This window comes from Nicotiana tomentosiformis, chromosome 2 (assembly GCF_000390325.3).
Source record: "Nicotiana tomentosiformis chromosome 2, ASM39032v3, whole genome shotgun sequence".
NCBI lineage: Eukaryota > Viridiplantae > Streptophyta > Magnoliopsida > Solanales > Solanaceae > Nicotiana > Nicotiana tomentosiformis.
The window spans coordinates 45,439,025-45,449,720 of NC_090813.1; the positions used below are offsets into that span (position 1 = coordinate 45,439,025).

At 36.5% G+C, this 10,696-nt stretch overlaps 1 long non-coding RNA gene across 1 annotated transcript; it reads left to right on the forward strand.

Annotated features, from left to right (window-relative positions):
* The first annotated feature begins 600 nt into the window (after window positions 1–600).
* LOC104105357 (uncharacterized) lies at window positions 601–2,191 on the forward strand. The gene is made up of 3 exons (XR_688341.4): window positions 601–836; window positions 1,625–2,108; window positions 2,166–2,191. It is a non-coding gene; the product is annotated as an uncharacterized lncRNA (long non-coding RNA).
* The last annotated feature ends 8,505 nt before the right edge of the window (window positions 2,192–10,696 follow it).

Genomic DNA, 10,696 nt, shown 5'->3' on the forward strand with positions numbered 1-10,696 from the left:
TCGACGATTTCATTGTCTTACTAACGATATAACGCTTGAATTGGTGAAGATTTGTATCTAAATTTTCAGCAAAAAGGTATCAAATAGCTTTTGCTTGAAGACAATCTAAGAGCTTAATAGTTAAATATTCTTTCTAAATATTTTTTGGTATTTGTCAGTGGAAAAGATATCATGTGCAAATCTTGAAATCTTATGTCTTATGCAAAATAGAAACTTTTTCCAATGGAAAAGATTGTGTGCATATTTTTAGAATTATTATTAGTAACCTTAAAGATTCTATATGACTGTCATAGATGAGTAATTTTACAAAGAGCGTTCTACTATAAATATGGTTATTGGTGTTATAGGTAAAAAGTTGTTATAGAGAGGTAAAATATAATTTAAAAAATTGGTTTTAAAAAAAACTTGACTTTTATAGTGAATGATGTTATAGGAGGAATGCTATTATAGAGAGCGAGGACCGTAAATTTTTTATTAAAAGGATTCTATCCATCTAATCACATCTTTGGGTATTTCTGCGCAAACTATAATAAGCTATGGAACAAATTCCTACATGTGATCCGACCCTCGTGGATTTTGCTAATGCTATATCAATTCAATTAAATCTTGTCTATTAATCCTCTATTTTTGTAGTCACCTAGGTTTGATTGTCCAAAGATACAAGAAATGAGCAGCATTTAAAATTACACGTATATCATATGGTTTTCTCATCTTCCTCTTTGTCACCGACAACCTCTGAAAAATGCTAGTCGGAGATGCTCTTCACCTCCCCTCTACATTAGTCTCTGCAAAAATTAACAGCTACCCCTTTAAATTCCTCTATGCGCCATGTCAAGGTCTACTCTTTCCTCTGTTTTTCTATCTCATTCCACATATGCTATCCTATTCGTTGATTTCATGAGTCTTTAGACATTTCGCCTTTGCTATAATTGACATGAAGACATAGTTTTTAATTCGTTTAGTTTTATGTCTTCATTGGGAACTTAAGTTGGTTGGAACTCTTTGCTCACGTGGCAAGATTTCTGTAGCCATTTGATACTCCATTAGCATAGCTCAATTCTAAATTCTCAAGTTTTTGAACCCCTTTTTCAAATTAAATAAAATACAAGACGGTTATTATCTGGTGTAAGTAAAACAAAAACATCCGGCTGCTGGAAATGATCTTGTTGTAGGTTTCATGTTCAATAAATCAATATTTTGACTGGTTACTCTAGTTCCATTTTTATATTTTGTTTTTTACTTATTTGTTAACAGCAGTGAAAAGTGGAACCTGCTTATGGATTTTTCCCAATTATCATCTGCTCAAAGATGAAATACTACTATTCTTTCAAATTTAGGGTTCCATGGTATACCTTGAAGCAAGCAGCATAAAGTTTCCAAATTTGGGAGGCTGTCCTTTGTTTGAAGTACTTTTTGCACTGATGTCTTGCTTTTGGTGTGTAGGACTTTTTTTGTTCTGCATAGAGAAACTAACGTTCATGTTTTACTGTAGTCATTCCAATTGTCATTGTTGTTGAATTGGTATTTGAGTTGCACATCTTAAAAAGAAGAAATTATTTTAGTGTGAAATGACCACATATTTTATATTTTGCATCTGCTAAGTTGCCTTGTGCTTGGAATGCAGATTCTTGACAGTTGGTAAAACTAAAGGACTTGGATCATCCTTATGAAGAAATCCTACCACTATCTATCCAGAACAAGCGAGAAGAGGAAAACTTATTAGGATTGGGGTAAGTTCTCCTAGATGTAGATTTTACGGGCAATATGTGTCTATCACTAGGGGGCAATATGATATATAGAATGCATAGTACTTTTCGTGGGAGTTGTTTAACAACTTCACCAGGAACAGCTGTAAGTCATCACGCACAAATCGCTTGGAAGAAGTTATCACGTAAATATTTCTACAAAGGACAAACTTTTATCTGCTTAAGTCGATTTGCGCAAGCACTTAGTTTGGCATTGAACAGGTCTTATGTGGTTCTCCCTGGTTTTCTTGCCTTAACATATGGAAGAAATATAGCCTTGGCACAAGCATACACCAGACTTGTACAGGCATGCTGAAGATGGACATGTTTTGATTACCTCATTATTGCATTCCATATTTGAAGGTTTTATTCTGCTGTTGAGAGCCTTTTATTTGTAGATTCTTTTGGACCTACTTTCAGGAAAATGTGGCTTCAGGTAGTTGGTGTTGAGGCTTTTGTTATTTAAGATGAAATAGTCTTAAAATGAGGGTGAATGGGAAATGGAGGGAAAAATGAAATTTTTGAGTGAATTTTAAGTTTCCCCCTCTTGACAATGAGACATTGTCCTATATTGGAAGAGGAAAAGATTTTTGGTGGGTATATATATAATTGCTCTTCTTGTAGCTTTTAAAGAGTTAAGAAGAAAGCAAGCCTCGCGCCGTCGTCGTCGTCGCTCGGCTTCGGCTTCGGCTTCGGATTCAAATGATTGATTGATTAATTTTTTAGACCAAATTTATTTGTTAATAGTAAATATTAACGTAAGATTATCCGCATTTGTAACGGATATGTTCCAATCTAGTGCATGCTCCACCATGGAGGGTGGAGGGTCGTTCATCTTCAAAGCTGACTGCTATAAATATGTGCAGCAGTTGTTGAAGAAAGATACACCAAACTAAAAACGCTCAACTTTGGCTATACATTGTACTCCTTCCTCTCAGCATTTCCATACGATTTTCTGAGTTTCTACTCCTTTGTTCTGCATTGTTTTAACTTCAAACAAAGCAACTCTAAGTGTGATTTGCTACCGAACTTTGTGTTCGCTGAAACACTGGGGTTTGAAGTACCGCTATACCGGTGTGTGATTCGTTCTATCCTGGGAGGAAATAATCCATAACCTTGGGTACTAGGAGGGGATTAAATTCCTTAAGGAAACACTGTGAATCCAGTGGGCTCGAATTAATTACTGTTTCATTACGATAACTTATATTTCCCAGAATTATTATTTACAAATACAGCAATATTGGCGGGACTAACAATCTTAAGGAATTTAATATTTATTTCTGTATTTGTGTTATTCTTATTATTCTGCAAACTAAAACCTTTGTGGTTTTGTGTACTCCCGTTTTGGAGAGTAAAGCCTTCGTGGCGTTTTGTTGGAGATTAAAATCTACGTGATTTTTACTCCAGTTTGAAAATATTTATTAAACGTTTGTTTGTGTCATTCTTTTACCTAAAAAAATGACGACTGAAAGTGAAAATCAAGTTGTTCCGACGGTGACTGCCAACGCATCGACAAGCCGAACACCGGCAGAAAAACCCAGAAAATTTTTTCGGATTGATTTCAGGCGCTGGCAGCAGAAGATGTTCTTCTACTTAACTACGTTATGTCTACAGAAGTTCATCAAGGAAGATGTTCCTGATCTGCCAGATAAAACTCCAGAGAATGAACGCTTTGTCGTGATTGAAGCGTGGAAGCGTTGAAGAAAGATACACCAAACTAAAAACGCTCAACTTTGGCTATACATTGTACTCCTTCCTCTCAGCATTTCCATACGATTTTCTGAGTTTCTACTCCTTTGTTCTGCATTGTTTTAACTTCAAACAAAGCAACTCTAAGTGTGATTTGCTACCGAACTTTGTGTTCGCTGAAACACTGGGGTTTGAAGTACCGCTATACCGGTGTGTGATTCGTTCTATCCTGGGAGGAAATAATCCATAACCTTGGGTACTAGGAGGGGATTAAATTCCTTAAGGAAACACTGTGAATCCAGTGGGCTCGAATTAATTACTGTTTCATTACGATAACTTATATTTCCCAGAATTATTATTTACAAATACAGCAATATTGGCGGGACTAACAATCTTAAGGAATTTAATATTTATTTCTGTATTTGTGTTATTCTTATTATTCTGCAAACTAAAACCTTTGTGGTTTTGTGTACTCCCGTTTTGGAGAGTAAAGCCTTCGTGGCGTTTTGTTGGAGATTAAAATCTACGTGATTTTTACTCCAGTTTGAAAATATTTATTAAACGTTTGTTTGTGTCATTCTTTTACCTAAAAAAATGACGACTGAAAGTGAAAACCAAGTTGTTCCGACGGTGACTGCCAACGCATCGACAAGCCGAACACCGGCAGAAAAACCCAGAAAATTTTTTCGGATTGATTTCAGGCGCTGGCAGCAGAAGATGTTCTTCTACTTAACTACGTTATGTCTACAGAAGTTCATCAAGGAAGATGTTCCTGATCTGCCAGATAAAACTCCAGAGAATGAACGCTTTGTCGTGATTGAAGCGTGGAAGTATTTTAATTTTTTATGCAAGAATTATATTCTTAGCGGACTGGATGATAATCTGTATAATGTATACAGTGGCGTGGAGATGTCAAAAGAATTGTGGAATGCGCTTGAAAAGAAATATAAAACTGAAGATGCCGGGATAAAGAAATTCGTTGCCGCAAAATTTTTGGACTACAAAATGGTAGATAGTAAGTCTGTTATTACCCAAGTCCAGAAATTGCAAGTGATTATTCATGATCTACTTGCTGAAGGTCTTGTCATCAATGAAGCATTCCAAGTAGCAGCAATGATTGAGAAGTTGCCTCCGTTGTGGAAGGACTTCAAAAATTATTTGAAACACAAACGAAAAAAAATGTCTCTTGAAGATCTCATTGTTCGGTTGAGAATCGAAGAGGACAATAAAGCTGCTGAAAGGAGAGGCCGTGGAAATTCAACAATTATGGGAGCAAATATTGTTGAAGATAACAAAAAGAGGAAGAAGGCTTCTGTTCCAAAATACAACCCAAGCAAGAAGCGGTTCAGTGAAAACTGCTACAACTATGGGAAAATCGGACACAAATCTACGGAGTATCGTGCTCCGAAGAAAGATAAGAAAAGGGGTCAAGCAAATATGGTAGTAAAGCATGATGATGTTGATAACTTGTGTGCCATGCTTTCTGAATGTAACTTGGTGGGAAATCCTAAACAGTGGTGGTTTGATTCTGGAGCCACTCGCCATGTTTGTGCAGTTAGAGAACCTTTTGCTACTTATGCTCTTGGTGGACCCGGAGAGACAGTTTATATGGGAAATGCTTCAATAGCAAAAGTTGAAGGATATGGGAAGATATTTCTGAAAATGACTTCTGGTAGGGTCATGACTTTGAACAATGTCCTTCATGTTCCCGAAATGAGAAAGAATTTACTCTCTACTGGATTTCTTGTTAAGCACGGTTTTAAGTGCGTTTTTGTGTCCGACAAGGTTGTCATAAGTAAGAATGAAATATTTGTAGGAAAAGGTTACCTCACCAAGGGCCTTTTCAATCTAAATGTAATGGTTGTGGAAAACAATAATAATATTTCAGCTTCTTCTTACTTACTTGAGTCAAATGATTTATGGCATGTACGTTTGGGTCATGTCAATTATAAAACCTTGCGGAAAATGATTAACTTGGAAGTACTGCCTAAGTTTGAATGCGAAAAATCAAAATGTCAAACATGTGTGGAATCTAAGTATGTTAAACATCCTTATAAGTCAGTTGAAAGGAATTTAAATCCTTTAGACTTAATTCACACAGATATTTGTGACATGAAGTCAATACCATCTCGCGGTGGAAAGAAGTATTTCATAACTTTTATTGACGATGGTACTCGATATTGCTATGTTTACTTACTGAATAGTAAAGATTAAGCAATAGACGCATTCAGGCAATACAAAAATGAAGTTGAAACGCAACTTAACAAGAAAGTAAAAATGATAAGAAGTGATATGGGTAGTGAATATGAATCTCCTTTTGAAGAAATATGTTTAGAATATGGAATTATTCATCAAACAACAGCCCCTTACACGCCCCAATCTAATGGGATTGCGGAAAGAAAGAATCGCACATTAAAGGAGATGATGAATGCGTTGTTGATAAGTTCTGGTTTGCCACAGAACTTGTGGGGGGAAGCCATTCTTACGGCTAATCGAATATTAAATCGAGTGCCCCATAGCAAAACACAATCCATTCCATATGAAAAATGGAAAGGAAGGAAGCCCAACTTGAATTATTTTAAAGTGTGGGGGTGTTTGGCAAAAGTGCAAGTTCCTAAACCTAAAAGGGTAAAGATAGGACCGAAAACCGTTGATTGTGTTTTCATAGGATATGCGACAAATAGTAAAGCATATCGATTTCTGGTTCATAAATCAGAAAATCCCGACATTCATAATAATACGGTTATAGAATCAGATAATGCTGAGTTCTTTGAAAATATATATCCGTATAAAAAGGAATGTGAGTCGTTTGGTGAAGGATCTAAACGACCTCGGGAAGAAACAAAAGAAAGTACATGTAATCAGGAGGATCCAAGACGTAGTAAACGTCAAAGAACTTCTATTTCATTTGGACCAGATTTTGTGACTTTCTTATTGAAGAATGAGCCTCAAACATTTAAAGAAGCTATGACTTCTTCGGAATCATTATTTTGGAAAGAGGCAGTCAATAGTGAAATAGAATCAATATTGAACAACCATACATGGGAATTGGTTGATCTTCCTCTTGGAAATAAACCTTTGGGTTCTAAATGGATTTTTAAGAGAAAAATCAAAGATGATGGCACTATTGATAAATTCAAGGCAAGACTCGTAGTCAAAGGGTATAGACAACGAGAAGGTCTAGACTACTTTGATACATACTCTCCAGTTACAAGAATTACGTCCATACGGATGTTAGTAGCATTAGCTGCAGTGTATGGTCTTGAAATTCATCAAATGGATGTTAAGACGGCCTTCTTAAATGGAGAGTTGGAGGAAGAAATTTACATGGAACAACCTGAAGGGTTTGTGGTTCCAGGTAAAGAAAAGAAGGTATGTAGACTTGTTAAGTCTCTTTACGGACTAAAACAAGCACCCAAACAATGGCATGCGAAATTTGACCAAACAATGTTATCAAATGGTTTTAAGATGAATGAATGTGATAAATGTGTGTACATTAAAAATGTTCCAAATCACATAGTCATTGTTTGCTTATATGTGGATGATATGCTAATAATGAGTAATGACATTGCCAACATAAATGCTACTAAGCGTATGCTCAATAGCAAGTTTGATATGAAAGACTTGGGAGTTGCTGATTTAATTCTGGGAATTAAGATCCATAAGACTCCTCAAGGTCTGGCATTGTCACAATCTCATTATATTAAGACAGTACTTGAAAAATTCAAGCACTTGGGCTTTAAAGTTGCAAAGACTCCAATTGACGTGAATCTTGCATTAGCAAAGAATAAAGGCCAAAGCATTATTCTGAAATGTTGATTGTAATAGTAATTAAGGGGTAAATCAACTGAGTATCACAATTGGATTATGCTCGTGTGTTGGGATGCTTAATGTATATCATGAATTGTACACGACCAGATATAGCTTGTGCTATAAGTAAACTGAGTCGATATACGAGCAATCCAGGCCAATCTCAATGGATGGCAATGAAACGAGTTTTGGGATATTTAGAACATACCCTGAACTTTGACTTGCACTACAGTAAATTCCCTGCGGTGATTGAGGGATACTGTGATGCAAATTGGATCACCGGTTCAACTGATTCTAAGTCCATGAGTGGATATGTATTCACTATTGGTGGAGGAGCGGTATCTTGGAAGTCGTCCAAACAAACATGTATTGCCCGCTCTACAATGGAGGCTGAATTCATAGCCTTAGATAAAGCAGGTGAAGAAGTTGAATGGCTCCGGAATTTCTTGGAAGACATTCCATTTTGGCCCAAACCGTTGGCACCAATATGCATACATTGTGATAGTCAAGCGGTAATTGGAAGGGCTGGGAGCGTTATGTATAACGGTAAATCTCGTCATATATGACGAAGACATGAAATCGTTAGGCAATTACTCTAGAGGAATTATCACGATTGACTATGTAAAGTCAAGTGATAATGTGTCGGATCCACTTACAAAAGGCCTAACTAGAGAGGTAGTTGAGAAATCATCAAGGGGAATTGGGCTATGGCCGAGAACAACTCATTGTGGCGGTAACTCTACCTAGAAGACTGGAGATCCCAAGATCTAGGTTCAAGGAGATCAAATAAAGACATTAATGACGGTTCAACATTGTCAAATAAAATTTTAGTCCTTCTCGTGATGAGACAATGTTCAGTACCAAGAATAAAGCATTAAGGCTTTTTAATGATTTCTAAATTTGATACGGGGTATATCAAATAGTGTATCTATATGATGACACGTTTAGGAATCACCTATGTAAGTGTGAAGTGTTAGCCGCTTCAAGGAGAACTTTGTAAGGCCAGTTCTCTACGCACTTATGAAACCAGGCGGTGTTCATGGCTGAAACGAATACAACAATGAGAACCAAAGACAGTTAAGGGTTGATTGTATGACTTATGTTTGTCTAGGTATACACCAAAGATCGACGGTTTAAAGATATCAAATCTACCAATTGACCGAGTATATCCGACATAAGTTCACTACGGAAAGTTCAAAGGGAAACCTACTTATCCAGATGCGATTAATCCTTGCTTGCAAATCACACAGTTTTTCCATGCATACTTCCGTGATATAGCCATTCCCCATTCATGTGGGGTATTGTTGAGGTTTTTGTTATTTAAGATGAAATAGTCTTAAAATGAGGGTGAATGGGAAATGGAGGGAAAAATAAAATTTTTGAGTAAAATTTTAAGTTTCCCCCTCTTGACAATGAGACATTGTCCCATATTGTAAGAGGAAAAGATTTTTGGTGGGTATATATATAATTGCACTTCTTGTAGCTCTTAAAGAGTTAAGAAGAAAGCAAGCCTTGCGCCGTCGTCGTCGTCGCTCGCTCGGCTTCGGCTTCGGATTTGGATTTAGATTTGGTCAAATGCTTGATTGATTAATTTTTTGGACCAAATTTATTTATTAATAGTAAATATTAACGTAAGATTATCCGCATTTGTAACGGATATGTTCCAATCCGTGTATTGACCACCAGCTGTAATAGCAGCCGCCTAATGCTCTTCCCACCATGGCCAAGTGCTTGCTCCACAAACAAGCTAGTGCATGCTCCACCATGGAGGGTGGAGGGTCGTTCATCTTCAAAGCTGACTGCTTTAAATATGTGCAGCAGCTGTTGAAGAAAGATACATCAAACTGAAAACGCTCAACTTTGGCTATACATTGCACTCCTTCCTCTCAGCATTTCCATACGATTTTCTGAGTTTCTACTCCTTTGTTCTGCATTGTTTTAACTTCAAACAAAGCAACTGTAAGTGTGATTTGCTACCAAACTTTGTGTTCGCTGAAACACTGGGGTTTGAAGTACCGCTACACCGGTGTATGATTCGTTCTATCCTGGAAGGAAATAATCCATAACCTTGGGTACTAGGAGGGGATTAAATTCCTTAAGGAAACACTATGAATTCAGTGGGCTCGAATTAATTACTGTTTCATTACGATAACTTATATTTCCCAGGATTATTATTTACAAATACAGCAATATTTGCGGGACTAACAGTTCGTAGGACACTCTGAAAGATCAAATGGGGCCAATGGGCAGCTACACGGCCTGATCTTTTCTCTAGAGATTTGTGTACTGAGCTATCAAAGCTTCAAACAAAAGCTCCTGAACATAGCTTTGCTTACACGAAAAGGACAACTGAAAAAGCATTTGGTCGAAAACTTTCTGAAATTTTCGATAAATCCGAGGAGAAGTATTGTTCAAGTGTATAAGCCATCCGTACGTGTTACGAACATCTATATGCAATCCTTCAAGTTAGACATCCTGGAGTGGGTGAATCAATTAGACGAGATTTTGAGATTATTCCTAAACTGAAGTGGTTAAGGTTGGATGAAAGCGTACAGCAATTTGCTATTTTTATGATGTCTCAAGTTGATCTTGCTAGGGAAGCTGCATATTTAAGTATGTCTCTTTCCCAAAGCCTGTCTATCCCCTAGTGCATGCATCCTGCAGTATTGGTCGAGACTTTTGAACAAGGGAAATGTGTTCCATATTTTGTTGATGAGCTTGAGGGCCATGAAAGACTTAAGAGCGCACTTGCTCATATTGGGACCCATGCTCTTCTAAAGATTGCTTTTGGTAATGTTCTCTTTATGTAGTGTGTGTACTGTGTATATGAGAAAATGTTCTCTTTTTTATTTGTTTAGATTTGTGTATAAAGCACAACATTTAATGCAAACGTGCAACCTAGGATATACTTTTAATGAAATTAAACTTCTAAAGATGCTTTTGGTATTATTATCTTTATATATGTCCGTGTGTGGGGTTATATTTTGATTAAGAAAGTATTCTTTATATTAATTTGTCTAAATTCGAGTATAAAGCACAAAATTAATCAAAAATAGACTCGAATGCAATACAAAGGTCTAATGGAATATGGAACTGAAAATATATCAGACGTTATTTTTCCCTCTCAGGCTATAAAAGCAGATGTTTTAGTCCAAGATTTGAATAGAAATATGAAGCATGTATTCCAAGCAAAGCTGTAGTTATGCCTAATGTGGTTAGGCCAATTTTCAGACACATGGAAGTTCCTTCTTTTTATATGAAATTTTCTTTTTGTAATTGCTTATTAGTCCTTACCCCCTTTAAGACAATGTTACATGCTGTCTTTTTCTTCTCACAATGAAGAGTGATCTATTAACAGACATATTAAGCAATTGGTTTGGATATGCTACAGATGTTGCCTTTCGAAGTAATTGTTGATAATCATATATTGGCCTTGAATACTCGCAGTCAGT